The 22005-nt window shown below is 35.8% G+C and overlaps 1 long non-coding RNA gene across 1 annotated transcript; it reads left to right on the top strand.

Moving 5' to 3' along the window:
* Positions 1-1827: 1827 nt before the first annotated feature.
* Positions 1828-20882, top strand: LOC142361566 (uncharacterized). The gene is made up of 3 exons (XR_012764178.1): positions 1828-2069; positions 5637-5791; positions 19451-20882. It is a non-coding gene; the product is annotated as an uncharacterized LOC142361566 (long non-coding RNA).
* The last annotated feature ends 1123 nt before the right edge of the window (positions 20883-22005 follow it).

The following is a 22005-nucleotide window of genomic DNA, read 5'->3' as shown; positions in this document are numbered from 1 at the left end:
ATGGCGTCTCCGTGCTTTGGCTGGGGCTGTGGCGGGAAGGCCCGTACAGGTGAAGGCTGGTGGAGGTCGTTGGTTAAGGAGGCTTTTGGGAGCCCATCCAAGGTAGCATGCCATGAGGAGTTCGCTTTGCTCTACACCACCAGTATGTCTGGAGTCAGACTGTGCTGCTTTGCCAGCCAAGGCTCTGGGTGGGGTCCTGTCTGCCTGTGCAGCAGCTCATGGCTACTCTTCCACAGCTACAGGTGAGGAAGCACAGACAGGAAATGCGATTTGGCTTCCTCAGGGTTGCACGCTCAGCTCAGCTGAATATGGCCCGGATGTAAATCACACTTCTGACGGCACCATCCTATCAGCATGGGCAAAGTACATTAAAGTTTGAATTATTTTCCCTTACAAACTCAAGCTCGTGATCTCTATGTTTAGGGTAACTATAAGATTAGAGCTGAGATTATTATAAATGAGTTTTTCAGCTTTGCACCTTAAAAATATAGCTTTATAGTTGGCAACTTTTTTTGTCTTCATTAGATTCTCTGGGGTCTACATGGTGTACTTTTTCAGCAGCTAGCACAGAAAGGTCAGTGCTGTTGTGCATCTTTAGGTGCTACGTAATCTTAACAAAGAGAAAAATAGCATTAAGACCCAAGCTTGGGAGCGTATTTCGGCTGAGTGTCTATTATGATGAGTATGGACAGGGTATGATTTTCTGACTTACTCTCTCCGAGTCTATGAGATTGGTGTCTTTTGTCTTCAAGAGTTAAGACCCCTCCTTGAAGACAAATGGAGCAGAAACATGCTAGATTGCATATGTGTGGCACAATGTTCCCAGATCAAAAATGCCATTTTTTCCTGCAGTGATTTATTATATTTTTGACTTCTGAATTTCTTCTAGGATCAAAATAACCAGACTTTCTTTTGTGAGTGAATCAAAATTTATATTTTGTGCTAAGATGACATAGAGAAGTCCCCGTTTGGTCAGCAGTGTCTTTTGCACAGATATAGTCTTTAATTTCCATGGAAGGCAGATCTACAAAGTGTGGTTCCTTACGACAAGAAAAGGAAATTATAGAATTTATGAATGAGCTTCCATTGACTTTCCAGGGTCTACAGTGGAAGGAGAATCCCCTCTGACACAGACTCTATTGAATTTCCTTCCCAAAGAAAATATAAAAGATACAGAAAGAGGACTAGTTTAGTTAATTATTTTTCTTCAGTAGAAAGGATGTAAAAGGTCCATTTTCTGTGAAATAATAATAAGAAAAATATAAAAAGGAACAGCTGCGTGTATTAATATGGATTCAATAATAAGTAATGGTACCAAAGCACTGAAATTCTGAGGTTCTCCAAAGGGCAAAGTGAATGGTGTTCTCAGAAGAAACAATTTCTTATGAAAAAAGAACATAGATTCTGAAGCCGCAAAGGCGGGTGTGATGGTATTTAGATCTTTTCTAGACTACCTCCGTGACTAGTTCTTTTATTTTCCCTACACTTTTCTCCCTTGCCTTTTTCCAGTCTATCGTACGCAGAATTGGCAAAAATGTGTGAACTATTAAATTAATTGTAGAATGCAAACTTTTTGAAGAGCTTCAGCAAAGCGGTGTGTTTGTCCTCTTCCTGATGCTTCTTGGAATATCTGTCATTTAAATCAGTAAAATATTGAAGAATGCAAGGTGAAAATAAAACCAGTGGTTCCCCAGGCTACTGAAAAAAGTGAGACTTCAGGCCTTCTGAACTCCGGAGATACTTTTATGTGTTACAAACTAGTAATTTGTTTGATGTATGAAAAAGTACCGAAACGTCTTTCAAAAGGATGGCATAAAATGACCCAATTCTATTCTGCTTGATTTTAACAGTCTATCAAGAAGAAAAAGAAAATATGTAAAAGACTTACTCCTCCACCCGTTCTAGCAACCTGAGAAGACATTTTTTGTCACAAAAGATTGTCTGAAGAATGGTGAGAATCACTAGCAATTAGTACCTGAAGTAATTGGGTTTTTAAAATCTATCTGAAAAATTAAACAAAATTCAAGTCCATACGAGAAGTTTTTATTTCTGCTGTATGCCCCAAACTGGTAAGGGAATTCCTCATTCTGAAGATGTCTCTCTAGCAAAGCTTTTAATCATCCTTTAAACCTATGGAATTCTATGTGAATGACATTTCTGCTTAAATTCTTTGTATGGAGATGGCTGCAGTCAGGGTAAAATACTCAGTCATGAGAGAGAAAGAGATATCAAGAGATTTCTTGCAGGCGTCAGTGACAGAGTATTAGCAAAATGGAGGCACGCTGAATACAGCTTGTCTAGATAGTGAAAGATATTCTCAGTATGTGGCTAAAGTTTTAACAACTTCTTTTTCATACCATATTGCAAGATGTATTGCTAGCAGTTGGACTAAGGCAGACACTTGTTCACTTGGGTACACTGGAAACTGACGTTGATAAATTGGATGTAGGTGCTGAATTATATATAAAAAAGTTCCAAGTTCTGCAATCTGAGTTTGACAGCTTGAAAATACTGATGGGAGTTATGATAAAAGACAACATGCCTGTATGTCTGTGGAAGCAGGTCACATCTGAAAGCTGTATTTTTAATTGAAGTGTTATAAAATATTTTCTCTAGAGAAGAAAATTTTTTCATTAAGTCAATCTTATATTTACACTGAATATTTTGTGGGTGTTGAATTTTTTACTGAGTTAGGAGGGTGGTCTGGACCTGGCATTTTAGGCATTCTTTGTATCTATTTTAAGAATGAAAAGCTTAGGGAATTGGAGGAGGGGTTGAACACTGACACTTGGTGACTTTAATTGAGCTGAAATGTCCTTGGAGAGCAGAAATGTGTCTTTCATTACAGAAGAGGTTTTGATATTTCAATCAGACTAGAGAGAGAAAAAGATAAAAACAAAATTATCAATGATATAGAAGCTACACTTTTATGATAGAAGTTGTATTTGATTATATTTGTAAGGAATGTGAGAGAAACAATGTTTGAAGTGTTTTTAAATCAGGTGAATAGGAAAATCAGAAAAATACTAGTTCATTTAATTTAGCCAGTGAAGAGTATGTAGATGTTAAATAAAATACAGGGATATTGCAGGTATGGGACATAATTCAGGACTACTGTAAATTATTAAATTTGCTTATATATGGATAGATTTTGCCATCAGATTGAAATATACTTTATAGTTATCAATTATGTAAGGAGAGTGATTTTTGGAATTTGTCAATACTACAACCTCACTTCCTAACCCACATTGCTATATTAGTTAATTACAATATTGAAATGAGGTTTTAGAAACATGTTTTGTCAGTGTAACTGTCCTAGTGATGATTACTAAATAGAACTGTACAATTAGGTCAGCATGGAGTATTTTTTTAAATCCTACGAATACCGGAAAAATGTATTTTGTTTTTCTGTACATTATCAAAATTGAAAGGTGACTAAATAATTATTGGAAAGAAATAGAGCAGTTGATGTTTTTCGTACTCCCTGCTCTCTTAAAGTGAATATTTTAAAAGAATTTTTGTTACTCAGAGGTTTTTTTAGGAAGTTCTCTATGAAAATTACTTTCCTTTGTATATATCTCTGCAAGAGGGCACTGAAGAGTTGCCCAGAGAGGTAGTGGATACATCCCTGGAAACATTCAAGGCCAGGTTGGACGGGGCTCTGAGCAACCTGGTCTAGTTGAAGGTGTCCCTGCTCACTGCAGGGGGATTGGGCTAGATGACCCCGAAAGGTCCTTACCAACCCAAAGCATTCTATGATTCTATGAAAATAGTTAAAATTGAAGTTTCTGAAGAACTGCAATACCAATTTTATTTCCTAGTGAGCATACTGGCAGTGCCAATGTGATGTGTACTGTAGATGCAAGTGGCTCTGAATCAGCATTGTTGTTCCTGGCTTCTATGAGGTGTACAAAGTTGGTCATGACTGATGTACAGAAATATCATAGAATCATAGAAAATTTTGGGTTGGAAGGGACCCCTAAAGGTCATCTAGTCCAAACCCCTAGCAGCGAAGGGTTGGATATTTAGGTACTGGATGAAGTGGACAGGTTTAATAGAGATCTAGTGAGTTAGGCACCTCTTTCAGATCTCCAACTCTGTCTCTAAAACTGATCTGTATTTAGAGTTTACTTTTGTATTTTGTAATTTTAATTGGTGAAGAAACTACCCTAGTAAAGTATTCCCCGGTATTCAGAGTTTGTAGGAAATACAACAAAGACTTAGCTCTGTGGAAGTGTAAGTTGTATATAAATCTAATATGAATACCAATATTTATAAATATCGGTTTGGTTTGTTTTTCTTTCAGATATCATTTATGCTTTTTTTTTTTTATTCAGGAGTTCATTTATGTATCAAAAGCAAATTAGTAAAATAAATCCTCTTTCTATTTCTGGCCTTTTGGGAGTTAACATCATCTTTACTTCAGAGTACCGCATGGCTATAGTCTTTCCAGATTTACAGATCAGTTATATTTAAATATAAATTACTGGACAAATAGCAATGAAAACACATCATTAAAGATTACATCAGTTTGAAATGTAGGAATGGCATTTTTCATGAAAGTGAGAGCCCATATGAAGAACGCTTATCTACCAAAAATGCTTTTCCTGGAAGATTATGGAACTCTGCTCACAAACTTTCTGATATTTACCTTTCCAATATAGTACAATACAACATATCCCATCAGAGTAGCCTTAAAGTGTATCATTGGTTGTGTGTGACTCATACAATTTTAAATATCATAAAACTTAAGGACTAAGAATCTTTTTTGAAAGATCACAAGGACAATAAATGTATTTTCGATGAACTCTCTGATGTTCTTAAAATTGCATGATCACGTAGAATAACTGAAACTTGGAGAACCAAGGTTGAAATATGTTTTATTTCAGAATTCTAGTGCAGATAGTAAAATCTAGTCATATGTTTAATAGAAATTTGGTTTTGTTGACAGATTTTGAAAATAAAGAAGATACTTTTACTCAGTAAGTTTAGGAACAATATTATTTTTAAACAGTAAAATATTCAGTTGGCATAATTTAAAATTGAATATTACCTCTTAAAATACACCATTTGCAGCCTGTCAAGTTGTAGTTAAAGTTGATCTAAGTTGCTGATGATCAGAAAATTAATTCCCTGGCTAAGTTTTAGGACTCTGTAGAATGTTTTAATAGTAAATATTTGTTCTAATTTAGAACATCATGGACTTTGCAAATACATACAGTGTGCTGTATGGTGACACATTTATGAATTTATTTTTATAGTAATTTTAATTCTCTAAGCATTTATATGGAAGCAAAAGTAGTTTGTGTCTCATACCATGTATATGGATATTTATTGACCAGAGTGTCATAGTAAAGAGGCTTCTTGCAATATTCCTGTGTAACAATATGACGTTCGTGGGAATTGAAAGGACCTGAGTATCCTCAGCCGTTGATCATTGGGGAGTTCCTGGGGCTCAGCACCCCACAGAACTGGCTTTCAGAATATAAATAATAACAAGGAATCACTACTAAAAGTTCAATTGCAATGTCAGCTTTTGTCATAATCACTTCAGGGCACAAGTACTTAGAAGAAAGATTAGGTCATGATTATGGTGCAAACAGTCTGATGGATTTAATGTTCTGTTCTGTTTTAAGGTTGTGAGTGTTACCTTCATACCTGATATTTTTCCCCAGATGAGGAATCAGGTTATCTAGTATCTTATGTCTGTCTTCTGTGCAGAAATTTCTGCTGGAATGGAGAAAGAAAAGTTTGTGTAAGAACTTACCACAAAGACAAATCAATTGAAGAGGTGGGTATTTTCTGCAATACGGTAGCTCATTGTGTTGATTCTTGATCAGTTTCAGTCTTCAAAAGAACTTCGTAGTATGGTGCTATTTGTGGTACTACTGCAATATTTGTGATTCTGTCACATATGGCCAAGAAGGACACTTGTTATAGATGATGACATAGACTCAGGCACTGTTATGATCATTTTTTGTTAGGTGACATGTATTTGATATTTTAATTCCAACTGGATGCTAGAATACAACTGATCTGAAAAAAAGTGATTGTCTAAGCTGGTGCTTACTGATATTCCCCTGGTGCTTTTGTAGAATTAGATTTTGAATACTGATGTGGGATTGTCGCTGTGAAAGATATGTGTGAGCATTCTCTCTGAGATCAGTAGAACTAGGAAGACAGCTTTTAAAAGGTAAACTTCAGGAAGAGGAATATTAAAAAGCTATTTCAGTTTACTTCATACAGCATTTGTTAGGTTCTAAAGTAAGTCTTTCTAAAAAGTAAGTTGGTGTGTCTCTTGAGAATTATCAAATGGTATCTACTCTTCTTAATCTGTGAAGAGATTATCCAGGTTGTACACTATTTGTCATGATGGAAGAGACCTCCAAACTAGATCTGTCCAAGTCTTGAAGCTGCATGGGTGTGCTTACTGAGAGTTGCACTGGGTAGTCTTAACAGCTGAGCAAATTCTGCATTCCACAACGTACGGTGTTGTTTGTTTTCTATTTTCTAATTACAATGTAAAATTTAGGAGACTGTAGCTTGCATGTGGACATATTATCCCTTTTTTATCATATTTGATTTGCCTAGTGTTACCCCAAATGCTTGAGAGTTGCCTCTAGTTTTGTTTGATTTTACTCCTATCCTGTTGTACGCAGCAACAGAGGGACACATGAAATAATTCCATTCATTCAAATTCCACTCACTCATAGTTTTGACTATGATACTTAGTCAAAGTAAACACGGTATCTCTTGTATAGAGAAGAAAATTTATCAATTTTTTCTTCAATTTTCTGTGGGATATCAGCCCGCATGTAAATTCCAGAATGAATAACTGGATTAGTTCATTCATAGTAAATAATCGTAATAAAATTAATTTTTGAGGCAAAAAGGTCTTGTTTTCCCTCATACTGTGATTTACGTTCCAGTAATTTTGTTGGTCTTTTGAACAGCTATCCCTCGTTTAGAACTAGTATATCTGAAAAGTGAATCATACCTACAATATCTGATATTTACGAAGCATAGAAGGTATAAATACCACATGTTTCAAGACATAAGGAAATCCTTTTTCACCATTAGGACAGTCAAGCAGCGGAACAGGTTGCCTAGCAAGGTAGTACAGTTTGTATCCTTGGAGGTTTTCTATACCAGATCGAATAAAACTCTGAATAACCAAGTCTGACTTCACAGCTGACTCTGCTTTGAGAGCCGTTTGGACTGGAGACCACCTGAATTATCCTGTGATCCGCACAAATGGCTTGCCTCTTCTGCTATGTGTGGGACTTGGAGTCTGCATCTTAGCCCTCAACATATCTGAGAAAAAATAGGTGCTGTGTTTCCGATCAGTACATATTTTTGGACCAATGTGATGTATATTATATAGTTTTACGTATATACATATGTATATAGTTTGTGTGTTTTTATTTACAGGAACAGTAGTGTACAAATTACTCCATTTTCTAATTTGATGTGGTTTTATTGAAAATCAGAAAGAAAAATATGGATGGAGTTTTGGTAGGCCTTCATTTTTTTTCAGAAGATAGCTGTAGCCTTTCTAAGAATGTTATCAAGCTTTCTCATAATTTTTTTTTTAAAGTCACTTCTCTGTGCTGGACCCGGACCGTTGTTTTGGAGGAACTTCAGATTATACATTTTTGCTTCTTTTTTAGGGTCAAGCCAGAGGAGAGCTCTATAAATCAGGGTAACACTGAGTCTTGTGGTGAGGTACATAAACTATGAATTCCCTTGCTCACATATGCTCTGCATAAGTGTTCACATAAATCTCGTGATCTTTTTGAATATACCCTAGCTCCACCTGTGAAGCAGTGGGCTCAAAACCAAAGCTTTAATGAATTTTTTGGGATAGCCTCCTTTTTAATTTTAAACCTGTGGGTCAAAGAAACGTAAGATACTACCAGTTCTCTTACAGAACCTGAGCAGTCCTTATGAAAGTCTTTGTGAAATAAGCTATGAATGGGGAGTTTGGTAACATATTTCTTGGAACGCTCTACACAGCTTTTCTTTCAGAGAGAGTAGTACAAATCCCTTGCTGTCATATTCAGCAGATGGCAGCATGCATGTTAACTGGCTGGGTATCTGCTCAAATCTTTAAGCTGCCATATTGACTAGCAAAGTAATTAATTTGTCAGTGTCTTTAAGGTCAATCACAGTGGAAGCTTTCAGTGTGTTAATGTAAAAAATCATCTTTACCCTGAGGGGGCACTGTCACAGCAGGTAGGAATTAATTGTGGAATTCTGTTGCTTTCTTCCTAGAATACAACTGTGTTAGAAGAAGGAAAACATATAATACCAACAGAGTGCAGTTCAGGACCCTGGTGTTTAAAACATTAAAGCACAGATTTAACATTTCCTCACGTGCGTATGAGAGTGGTACAAGGATCAGGGCCTGAGGATTAGTTCATGAAAGGTCATGCGAAAAAAAAAACAATGCCATGACCAAGCAAATGTTTGTGTGGGACTTTTCAATAGCAATACTCCTGTCGTTTGAATTTGGCCATTTTTTTTTCTGATATCAGATCAAGTGTGTTGTAGATGCCATATTATCAAACCCCTGAATATGAGCAATGAAGGCATATGATAACTGCGTAAGACAAATTGCCATGTCAGGTAGAAAAAAACCTTGATTTTCCAGTCTACACAGGAGATTGCAAGGATGATGTTTTCCATGGTAGTGTTCTTATCAGACTTGCAGAAGTATGAATAATGGGGTACTGAGGACAAAATCTAGAATGCTATCTGAATTTTTCAGCTATGCTGAATTTTGGCCAGGGCTCTTAAAGTGAACATGGGTGAAAAATGTGATAGGCTTTTGGTTGTTACTGAATATTGAAAATTTGGACTTTATCTAGAGCTGAACATATTGTAAGAATGGAATTTGCCATTATTTTCTATGTCTTATTTTATCTTATCTGTGTTTCTTTTTATTCCTTTCTAACTATTCAAGCAGCATTTTTTCTATCTGTGTAAGTTTGTAGGAACTGAATTTTAAGGCCTATTGATGATACTTGTGTAAATATGAACAGAAATTGGTATCTTACTATCTTACATTCTTTTAAGAAAGGTTAAGAAATATTGCATCATCTACCAAAAAAGGATCATTATCATGTGATCTAAAAAACCAATCACACAAGCTACTATTAATTTATTAGTGTATATTGCTTAGTTCTTTCTCACAAGAAATCTTAAAGCTAAAATTTGTTCATAAAATTGTGTGAAAATTTCTCAAGGAGTAGATCTTATTATCTAGTTACAGATAATTGGCAACATAGGAAAATGCTAATTTGGCTCAGTAATTTGCTGAAAAAATTGTTTGTTGGAATTTAAGCACTTTCTGCAGCAGCCTAAGTTCCCGATCCTGGAGAGATTTATATGCATAGTTATAAACATGGATAAAATCCATTGAAGTTGGTAGGAATGTTGTTTGTCTGTATTTCCATCAGTGTGAAGTTGTGACGCTTATTATGTATCAAATGAAATGTGTTTGTAGCTCTTTGGGAAATAGGGTCTTCATTTAATTTGCTTTTTCTTTGCTGACTCTTAGACACACTTAGTTCTATGTTGTTTGTGGAACCTTACAAAATAAAGGGTCCACATAAACTTTAATTTCACAATACTTTATTTTCTTTAAACATAAAAGCAAGTTTCAATTATCTTTTTTCCCAACAATTTTTTCCCAACAATTTTATATGATTTTCTGGTCTCAGATAAAAAGGTATTTGTTTCGTCTTGATTTATATTAGTCCTAGACTCTTCTACACTTGTATAAAGTCATGCTTGTCTCATACTAAGTTATTACTTATGTTTACCTTGCTTTCTCTTTATATTGTCAACTGGCTTTCTCCGCAACATTAAGAAGCTTGATGATAAATACAAGCCTACTACTGTAATGATCTCTCTCAAAACGTAGGAGGAACTGTATAAAGTAATAGACTCTAAGAAATCCATTCTAAACATTAAATATCTCTAAAGAGTAGCATGTCTCTTAAATCCAATTTAACATGTTAGACAAGAGACGTGGTAGGTGAATGATTTACTGAAGAGCTTCGTTTTACTTACATTACATTTTGAATTTCACACTCACTTTGTATTTGCTTGCTCTTCATCCCTAAACTTTTTTTCTATAGTATGCAAATAGAAGATTGAAGTTGCAGGAGAAAATATGACCCCAAAATGACTCTCTTATTCTTGTTTTGGAGCATGGTTGCATTTTGCAACAATCATGAAGAAGTATGTGGACTATATGAAGTCCTGATGAACAGGATATAAATTGATTTTGTGAGTTTGTGATTGTGTATGTGTGTAACCTTAATATCCTTTCCTTTGTAAATCACACTGTTTACTACTTCAATATTTGCAATTGGTACTGAAAATGCAACATTGAAATGGTGGACATAATGATATTTTTGTAATACATGAGTTTTTGATCTGCCAGTGACCTCAGAGTGAAGTAATTGAGAGCACTCTGGAAATCCGTGTGTGTTACTGCATTGCTACTATCACTCTGTGATAAATACTGACATTTACATGAGAAAAAATTGAAACTTTTAAATTTCTGTTTCATGGAGAGTTGATATTTTTGACATTTGTTTCATTCTGAATCAGTCAAAATTTATGCAAAACATTTCATTCAAAACTACATTTCAGCAAACAGGTACAATTTTATACTATTATTGATATTCCTGAGACTTTTTGAAGATTTTTAATGAATAACTTTCATGGAATTTGTATTGTTAGGCACTTCCTTTTAATTCCTTAATTTTCCAGTGAAGTTTGTAATTTTAATAATCCTTCTCAGACATATTTCTGAGTGAAAAGATGAAGAATAGCTGAAATAGTTCTTCTCTGTAATGATTTAAAAACCAGCTATTATATCATGCTTTTAAATACTGACCTTGGAAGGAATATTATATTAAAAAAATAATTTGAGTCTAATTTGACAGTATGAGTACAAGTAACAATCTGCATTGTGTTTTGAAAATCTTTATAAACGTTTTGAGAAATATGTATGTTGAACTTGCAAGAAACAGCTATTTACTGAAATTTGTCAAAATCACTCTTCTTGAGTTAGCATTGTTTAAAAAAAATATTAAAATAATATTTTCCATCTTAAAAGATTTTAGTGAAAGCTTTCAGTGGATTAATTACTTTGTGTGTCAGCAGAATATTTTTAAGTTTTTATGTTGTTAATCTGGCGTGCTAGATTGTGGTACATTTTGAGTGTTCATTTCAGTCAAGTTGTGACTTATTTAAAAATTTTATTTAAAAGTTCTGTTAAGTGACGTTTTTAACCCTAACAAAGCAAAAACATGAAGTACCCTGCAAACTCTGAGTAAAACATGTTTATAAAATGGAAACTAGTACCTAAAAAAAAGAAAAAAACTAAATAATTAATTTGAGTATGCATTTTAAAAAGCAATTTATTTTTCCCTATATTTCAACCAACTCTAAAAACACACTGAGTTTGGAGTTCACTGATTTAGGAAGTGGAATAATACTGTAGCACTTTATAGCATTTAGAACCATCACAGGATCCTAAGCACTACTGCAGTTCAAATAATGATGTAATACTGTTTTTTTGTTTTTTTTTTCTTTTTTTTTAAATTTCCAGTCAATATTACAAAAAAGAAATACGGTTTGGGTTTTCTTTTTGTTTTGTTTTGTTTTTAGTAGAGATAACTATTTTTGTCATGAACAGCCTGCATCTTTGCGTTGGCAGTCACTTGCATCTGGCGGATTCTTCATGTTAAGTATGGATGCAGAAGATATTTTCAACTGTAATATACTTCTCCACTTGGTCACTCTTGGTTCCAATTTGGCAGTGCAGTGGCTCAACTAATTTGCTCATTGATTCACATCTCTCCTTATCTAGCAGACAATCTAGTTATAATTGAAGTCTTCAGCCTGAATCAAAAAAGAGCCTGATTTTACTGCCAGACTTATAATAGGGCCTATGCTCTCTTGCCATCCTCCAGTAAAACCAGCACAGTCATAAAAAAATCATTCTGTTCTGTTTCATATCATGGACGCTTCCCTTCTACACCTGTGCTTTGAGAACTGTACTCCTGTAATATAGGATGTATTGTTTTTTTCTCAACTAATTGATTTCTGATGTTAATATGGAGTGTGAGTTCAGGTGGATCTTCTGTAAAAGTCAAGAACAAACTATTATGATATATTTCACAGGATTTGGTTAATGCACAAGTCAATGTTCCTGTCTTTTTTCAAGTGTATTAGTTTCTTAACTGATTAAAGAAAACTGGAGAGAAAGGAAAGCTTTATTCATATAACTTCTGTTTTTCTTTTATTTGTGTTTAAAGGCAAACATTTGCTTTCTCATATTTGAGCTTGTTACAAAATAAATACCAATGTAAAACCACAGCTCAGAATATTAACGTAGCACTAGAAGAATAATTTGAAGAAAGAAAAACAATTACGTGTAGGCTAGGAATTCTTAAAGTCTTTTCAGAGTCAGACTTTAAACATTAGGTTTGGCTAATTCATTGAGCCAAGAAAACCAACAGTTCGTACCACTGTAAGCTTTCAATTTGATTCCATTATAGCTGTCACTCAGCTGTGCTGAGATGCTTACAATCAAATCACAGGTTATTGGCACTGTCTAGGGCAAAAGTACTGAATATTTTGCATATAAATCCATTGCAGTGGAAATTCTGTTTACCTTATAGAAGTGGTAAAAACTGTCAAAAATTATTATAGTCGGTTTTTGTGCATAGACGTTTTATACATTGATGCAGTTAGGCATAGTATGGAAAAGAAGAAAAATTTCTGATTGGATAGAACTGTGAGATGAAACAGGAAGAGAATGATAAAAGCTTATAAATCTATAATGGCTTACAAATTCTGTATGTGAATTAGTTATTTGAAAAGTTACTGAGGTGCTTACTGTGTTAGTAAAATATTTGCTGTGGGCATCTGTTGGTTTAATTTAATAACCGGATGCTAGACATCACAAAGAAGAAATATAATGGCTCCAGACAAAACTTCTGACAGGGGCAGAGATAAAACCTTGAATCGTTATTTGAGAAGATGTTGTTTTTATAGGGCTTCTGTTGCTACGATATGAGACTTAAGTTCAACAGAATGTTAAATACTTGAAAATAATTGTCTAGGAAAAAAAAATTATGCTTTTTGGAGAACTGCTTTGACAGTCACAGACTGACAAGAGATGAACTATGTTGGAAGGTCTTTGGGTTGACTAGCTGGTTGTGATCCTGTTTCCTACAGGGGGAAATAAAGCAATCACAATGTTTGCTTACTTCTTCAACTTCCTGTTATCTTTTTGAAATTAGATGTTGGCTAATTTTATCCAAATTCAAGAGAGGGATAGACGTGTCAAAGAAATTAATTTCATACTGGCTTTAGGGAAAAAAGTAGTTAGTGGTGGTACAGAGGACAGACCTACATTAGCACTGCCCTCCGAGAACAGGTCTTGTATTTTACAGTTCTGTTTCAGTTGCTAGCTACGTAATCAGCATATCTTTACTTCTGAACCAGTCATGGGCCAAAGGAATCTGTTGCACATCTGATATTTAGAAGTTCTTGGACAAGGTGAGCATACTTTGAGAAGAGGAAGGTTCTGAATCTTTTATTATGATGTCTCCAGACAGGAAAATCTTCAGTTAGAGCTGACATCAGTTTGAGGGTTCCTTGTTGAGTAATCCAGTTTCTATGTACAAAAACTTGGAAGAAGAATATCTGGAATTTACCAGTTTTCACACAGATAAATACCTGTATGTGTACTGTGTAGTTCTGTGACAAAATATGTTAGAATATAGTACTAAATTGTATTACCTGGTAGACCTGTAGCTATAATTTGTGTTCAAACGCTTTTAAGTCATACTTTAGAAGAGTAACATCACAGTTGGAAGAGCAGCCTGACTGGGCTAGCATACAGACACGGCTCCCTTACTCTGTTAGATTCTGCAGAAAGTGGTTAGCTATGTTCTAAAATATACTTTCATGATGAATTGTCTTCACCTAAATGAAATTAAAGGCATTCTGCAGAGTTTGATTGTTTGAAAACATCAAACTAGAAGCTCTTTATTTTATTATTCAGCCTTCTAAACTGAGAAAATATTTTGCCTAAATAGATTTAGGAAATTAATTCTTTGAAATATATTGACATTACTCTAAAAATTAAGAAATTTCAATCAAAGCTCTATAGAAATCTCGCTAAAAGTTTTTTAACAGTCTTGCTCTTTCCAAAGTATTAAATGATAGCTTTTAAAAAAATGCTAAGCATTTCAATGTGACTTGAATCTCTCATTCTGTGAGACTGACTGAAACAAGAAGATCAAAGCAGGATCAAAGGCACTCATACAAGAGAAAAATCAGATATAAGCAGTAGGGGCTTTCTCAAGAAGCTTTGCACAAGACGATAAAGATTTGTAAAGATGGCACAGCTATCCAGGCTAGTAAAGGAAGGTATTAGAAGTGCTTATGTAAAATTTTGCTATGTGTATTTTAGAACTTCAAACTGTAGTGTTCAGAATAATATTCAGTAAACTTGGTTGAAAAGTTGCATATGAAACTGTTTGTATTAATTTGTTTTTGTATGTGTAGAACTTACGTACACACAGAGAAGACTAAATGGAACAGTTTTCCTGTTTTTGGTAAACAGTTTTTGGTAAACAGTTTTCAATCTTTGTAAGAAAAAATGGTGTTTGTTTGGTGATTAAGAGAATATGACTTAAGGAAATCTTTTCTGCTGGTCCTGATACTTTCTAACCTGGTCAGTTATAGATTTTTTGAAAGTTTGGAGTGGTAGCTTAGAAAATGTTTACGTTGCCAATATTTATTAATTATACATGTAGCAGTGGAAGTGGAATGAAGGTAAAAGAAGGGGAGCGACTGTGAACAGAGGTGTAAAAAGAGAGAAAGTGACTAAACCAAAAATGTTGAGTCACAAAACAATATAGAAAAAGAAACAAATCGAAACCAATTACTTAAAATTAACTTCTCCTTACCTGCTTAGACTAAAAAGCCCCAGCCATAAGCACATCCTAAAAGCACATGCTTTACTAAATTTGTATTATTTTGAGTTGTTACACATTTTGAGTTTCAACTAACTAAAACTGAAAATGCAAAAATACTCCCATAGCATTGTATTTATAATATTTCTAATCAGCTCTTAATCAACTCTCTTCTGATTAAGAAGGGACTTACTGTATTGTGATGTAACCCTGTTGCATAGGCATAGTTCTTTTCTATGTATAAGGCGTTTAATAATTATAAATGGTGAGCTGACTTGAAATTTAGGAACCTTCTGATAGTTACGTGTCATTAATTTGTAGTATGCTGTTCCCAAGAATCTTGGTTTGCTTGTATTCATACACCTGTTGCTTACATTGAAGTCACTGTCACTCGGTGTAAATGACATATATAACATGCATAAATGGCTAAGAGAGCTCTATCTATTGTGGAACTAACACAGCGACTTAGAAATGTTTAATGTCACTTAACTTTCAGACAGAAGGAAACAAACCCTTAGAATACGGTTCTTTCTTCCCCCCCCTTTCCTCCCCCCCCCGCCATCTACAATGATCTTAAAAGTTAGTTTAATTGCTCACATGATGATTAAGTACCCGGTATACTGGAAAATATTCCAGTGTTGATGTTTTTGTTGTCCCTGTTATGTCTCAGCCTCTGAGTCATAGTCAGAACCAAAGAAAGACTGTCTCGTAGGGTACAAATGCTGTTTGAGAAGATGTCTTGAAGCAGCAGTTGCTCTGCACAAAAGCACACCCGCTGTATTGCTATCATGAAGTAGTGTCAGAAAATATGTATGAGCTAAACTGTCAAAGAAGGAACCTCAGTTAGGTGTAGCAAAGAATAACTAGCTGGAATTTACCCAGTTTCCTTGGGCAATGTAAAGTTTACTCAATCCTTACTTTTTACCTGTGGTACCAAGCTAATGATTTTACCTCTGCATTTATAATTGTGTATATAAGAGCAGTGCAGTTTTGTCATCTGGTTTCTCTCCTACGCTCAGACGAACAGCTATCAACTAATATTTTGGGAACATTGAGACTTAGTCTGTTTATAAGAATTGGGGAAAGCTTTTGCCAGTTAAAAACAGTGGAGTGCACAGATCCTGGTTATCAGTTTGTTTCTTGTATTCATTTCAGAGGAGCAATTGCTGGAAAAATGTTAATTTTCTATGACCCCTGTGGTAAGCTGTCCATATCATGTCCAGTCACAATTTATATATGGGTGAGGTCAGGCACAATCTTGTAGATGTAGCAGGTGTGCTCTCTGTACTGTTTTTCTGATTTTATATGTTGGTGTTGGTCTGGTACTCCAGATTACAGTGATCTAGATCATTGCAAATGAAATTAAAACAAGAGATTAAATGAAAGCTCCTTATTTGTATTTGCTGTGCCCTGTAAGTGCGGCATATGGTCTTGTGCAGACTAGGAGTAATTTCTATGCTAGGTTAAATACCCTAAATACAGACAGCATATGAAAACTAAACAAAAAAAAAGCTTATTATCCCAAACAAAATGGAAAGTTAAGCACAACGTATTCATAAGCTTAAGCACATAGCATTAGAGTCTTTGCATTAGCAGACGTGTGAAAATCCTTACATTTTTTCAGTCTCTTATAGATGCTTAATGGCCCTAGGGGAACCAAGCTTTAGCTCGTGAATCACTTGCAACTCTGAAGCAGTTCATATTTCTTGCCTGTTCCAACTGTGTTGTATATGAATCATTGCAGGGCTGTGCTAGTATGGGATCTGTGAAGTAGTATGAATTCCTATGGGAAAAAATAGGTCCGGAGAAGTGCTGAATCCAGCGTATCTTGGTTGTATTAGACTCAACTGTAGACACTGCCTATTCTTGCTCTGTGAATTCTTGTGGAAGGATGCCAGGGTCCTTTGGAAGATGTCACTTCTTGCTTGGGAGCCAGTCCCAGGGGCTCTTACACTTCCAGACATGAAGATTTTAGCATGCACCTGTAGGAGGAAGGTCAAAAATGTCGTTGATGTCAGGGGTAGATAAGGAACATTTTCTCTGTTTTTTTACTCTGACTTTGCAGGAGTTGGTAGTGTGGGGAAGCAGAATAATGTTGTTGATATAAGCGAATAAGTTTCTGCACACAAGATGGAGTGTGTACAAAACAGGTTTTGTATACACTCTAGTTTGAGATCTATCCCACACTAAGAGTGTAGCTTCCACCCTTCCTCTTCCTGATTTAGTATGCCTGGGTTTTTTGTCAGCTGCAAGTGTGTTAGCCTTGCTGGAGAATGGGAGGCTTTTCCTCTCATGCCCAGTTTAGTACAGCTTGGAACTTCACACCAACCAAAGCACTATCTGGTGTGGTAAAAGGATAGTTCAGAATGCCACAGTTCATCAGGTAACAGATGGCTGACACAGTTTGGTCAGAAGGGGTCTGGAGCCTTAATAAGCCAGAGCACAGTGGCATTAAAGAAGATGGCAAGTAGAGTCAGTACACTGAGGAAGAAAAAACAAAGGTAAAAAGTTCCAAGGGAAGGGCTGCTCAGTCTTGGCAGTGGGTAAAGGGAATGATGACAATTCTCTAACCGTGGGAAACAATCAAGTAATAAACCATGATCTGTGCTGTATGAGGCAGTGCTGAGCAGTTCCTTGGTCAATTGATAATGTTTCTCCTTAGGTAAGCAATATCCCTTGCATGTTGTGCTTTCTCATGTCTGGTTAACAGTTTAACCCCAACAACCGTTTATTTCATCCACTACTCATTGAAGATCAAAATAACTCAGCTATGGAAATAGCCATGGAATTAATTTTGATATTATTTGAAGTTTGGAAGAATGCTTCAGAAGCTCCATCAAACATTTCAGACACAAAAGTACTACAGCCAAGACATATACCAAAATGTGATAGAAATTGTCTTCATAATTGAACAAGAACACAGTTTGATCTTTATTGTTATTTATATCTAGGCTTGCGTGTATATGAAAGTGGGAGTATAGGAATATCCAGGAATTTATTTCTCCTAAAGTATTACAAGCAATTATTTAGTACTCTGAGTAGACATGGTAGTGTAGTAAATCGATACATAGACCTTTCTTCTGAAGACATGCAATGAAGTACAGTTCAGTTCACCAGTAGAATACGTTGGATAAACTAGGACTTTATACATATTCAGTTACTGAGCTGAGAGATCTAAATTTTAGTATTATGTATGACATCACCAGATAAACCCTCTGATCCTGCCCTATGCACATTAGCTTTTTAAGATTAAGCAGCAAATGATCATTTAAATTGTAATTAGTCTTTCTGATGCTAACAGACCAAATATTTCTACCATTCCTTGTAAGTACATAGAATACACTAAATCTCAGTCTTGCAGCTAAGAAAAGGTGACAACAATGACTAAAAGACTGTGCACATATTACACTGAAAGCATTTACATGTGTAAATCTGGCAAGGAATGTTTTATTACAATGAAAAAAAAATCTGTAATCTAGTTAAAAGATAAAGTAGAAAAACACTAAAATGTGTACTAAAATGAGATGTAAAAATTTTTCCTATCTGAAAACAGCAAAAATGGGTGCCAACAAAGAAAATTCAATGTCTTTGATCAGTGATTTCATTATTGATGTTCTTTAGTTTCATTCGCATTTGTAAAATTTGTTCTGAAATCTTACAAAGCAACTCAGAATCAGAATCTCATTGCTTGGATGAATGTGAAAATGCTTATCTAGTATTCTCATCAGTTTGATAGTAACCCTCCAGACAAGCAGACGAGGAATCCTGGCCAGTGTCTCACAGCTATATATTCAGAATGATGGTGGGAGTTTAGAGGGAGTGAGAAAGAAAACAACTTACTATTATGTGAAAACAATAACCTAAAAATAAGATATGGTTTTGAATTTATTGACTGCTCATCTTAACAGCTCCATAACCACAAAGGAAATAGCTATTGAAGGCACTATAGAGAGAGTCCTGTCTGAAGAGGGCTTATTGCTTGCTATCCTTCATGAAAAAATGTGGCTTTTAATGAAATATGCATAAAAGTCATTTTAGATATGTGACCTACATAATCATACCCATCCTGAGATGCTAGTGTAGAAAAATATTCTATTCAGAATCATTGAATTCCCTCTTTGTATTATTTCTCATTAATTCAATATTCTTCTAAAAAATAAAGCTCCCACAACAGTTTTAGTAATCAGCCTTTCAGATTTATGAGCTATTTTTATGCTAGTATTGTTCTATAAGACAAGGCTCCTTGATCAATTGCCAGGTTACTGTTTCAGTCTTTTCCCAACACCCTGCTAATCCAGCACATTAAGTTATTTTTAATTGAGTAACTTAATTATTTAGAAAATCCCTTTTGTCATACTTCCCTAAACAGTATTTCATACAAACAATTATTTAAATATAATCATATTGCTCCTTTCATCCCCATCTCTCTTCTTATGCAGGAAGAAAAAACTTCCCAAGCAAAGAAGGAACATACTGGAAAAATTAAAGAAGCTTATCATCATTAACATTATTCCCCAAAGTGACAATTTTAATCAGAGGTCCAGATATAAGACAGCCCTAAGATAAATTTTTGAGAAGCTTAAAAGTGATTTTTATACACTTTTATGAAAAAAATAACACATTTTTTCTACTTGTCTGCAAGGAAATGTTATATCTGAAGCATATAAGAAGTACGTATACAATAAGAATGTAAAAATAACGACTAAACAGAAGTCATTCAGGTAGTAGCATTTTTAGGTTGAAATAAGGAAGAGATTACAGTGACAGTTTGCTTTAAAGCAGTATGTGTTGTGTTACCCAAAATTATGGAATCATTGGAATTAATGTTCATACATTCTTAGTTACCTAGTTACCATGTACCAGCTGCCTCCTTTTCAACTGAAAGAATGCCTTTGGAGTTCACGGGCTCTTTCCTCAACACTTAATTATTCCAGCAACAGTCACAACAATGCCTCTCCTAAAAAACAAAACAAAACAAAAAAAAAAAACCTGTAATTGAATGGTATCTCTGAAGGCATCAAGAGGCACTGAGTGAGGAAGGTGGTGTGATTAACACACTTAGCTGCCTTTTCTGCAGGATATTATTGATTCTCATAATGACTCTGAAATGCTTGACATTCATGACAGACAGAGGAAGGAAACCACAGAGAAGAAATCTTTGATTGTCCTCTGTAATGAAAACTTTATGAGTAAAAATCCTCCCACGATAACAGTATTCTTATTTTTGCCAAGGACGAGAAAAAGGTATTCATGTCATCTGACATATATATTCAAAGTGTGTTCTCTTGATCGAAACTTAGACACCAACATCTTGCAGCACATTAAACAATCTAGCTATAAAATATACCCAAGCTGCCACTATAGTTTATTTTTAGCTTTATTGTCCCCCTGAGGGCCAATCGTTATTCTGTTCATTTCCTACCTAACAGTAGCTCACATGGTAGACCTCAGCACTGTTTTCTGCTGGCTGTTCATGAACCATGCTCAAGGCACTGAAGACAATACTGGTTTCTAGTCAGACTTCAAGCAGACCAGCTGTACAACACCTGAGAAATCAGAAAAAAAACTACTGATGGGAAGAGGAATCTGCACAGGACTTTAGTGAGCAATATGGTGTAACATCACTTTAAGGAATCCAGATGTTTGCGTGGATGATTTAAAGCCTTTATCAGAAGTTGGCCTGTATTAAAGGCAAACTTCTGGAAATCAGCATAAGGAATAACAATCTATGCTGATCTGATTTTTTTTTTTTTTTTTTTGCGTAGTCCTCTGTGGAAGCCTTTTTGGATTGGATCAATATGTACATGAACTTTGGAGGCTAGCCTGCTAAACTGGGCGCCTAATTTAAGTATGCAAGATTAGGCAGTGCAACTGTCCAACCTCCCCTAAGTGTCTATTGACCGAATACACCATTAAATGCTGATATCTCATACAAATTAATGTCTATTTTTTCTAGTAGTTTTAAGTACACTTACGAGTAATGAAATGTTATTTAATTCTTATGAAAATGCATCTGGTATACAATGCAAGTAATTCCTGACTAAAATCTTGATCTTCTCCAGTCAAATATTCAGCTGTTTTGAATCGATCTTGCAGAAGAAATTCAGTTCCCAATATATGGTGGCCACACTGAACGCAATGTGAGAAGAGGTTTAACTAATCGTAGAATCATAGAATGGTAAGGGTTGGAAGGGACCTTAAAGATCATCTGGTTCCAACCCCCCTGTCATAAGCAGGGCCATCTTCCACTAGACCAGGTTGCTCAGAGCTCCATCCAACCTGGCCTTGAACACTTCCAAGGAGGGGGCAGCCACAGCTTCTCTGGGCAACCTGTTCCAGTGTTTCACCACCCTCATGGTGAAGAATTTCTTCCTAATATCTAATCTAAATCTGCCCTCTTTTAGTTTACAGCCATTCCCCCTTGTCCTATCACTGCGCACCCTTGTGAGAAGTGCCTCTCCATCCTTCCTGTAGGCCGCCTTCAGGTACTGGAAGGCTGCTAGAAGGCACTCTGGAGCCTTCTCTTCTCCAGGCTGAACAGCCCCAACTCTCTTAGGCTGTCCTTGTAGGAGTGGTACTCCAGCCTTCTGATTATCTTCTTGTCCCTCCTCTGGATCCACTCCAACACATGCATGTCCTTCTGAAGTTGTGGGCTCCACAGCTGGACGCAGTAATCCAGGTGTTGTCTCATGAGAGCGGAGTAAAGGGGCAGAATCACCTCCCTCAACCTTCTGGTCACACTTCTCTTGATGCAGCCCAGGATACGGTTGGCCTTCTGGGCTGCAAGCGCACATTGCTGGCTCATATTGAGCTTCTCATCCACCAGTACCCCCAAGTCCTTCTCGTCAGGGCTGCTCTTGAGCCACTCTCCGCCCAGTGTGTACATGTGTTTGGGACTGCCCCGACCCACGTGCAGGGCCTTGCACTTGGCTTTGTTGAACTTCATGCAGTTCACGCAGGCCCACCTCTCCAGCCTGTCAAGGTCCCTCTGAAT

This window comes from Opisthocomus hoazin, chromosome 6 (genome assembly GCF_030867145.1).
Source record: "Opisthocomus hoazin isolate bOpiHoa1 chromosome 6, bOpiHoa1.hap1, whole genome shotgun sequence".
NCBI lineage: Eukaryota > Metazoa > Chordata > Aves > Opisthocomiformes > Opisthocomidae > Opisthocomus > Opisthocomus hoazin.
The sequence above is the reverse complement of the archived record's forward strand: the minus strand, read 5'-3'. Positions and strand labels throughout refer to the sequence as shown.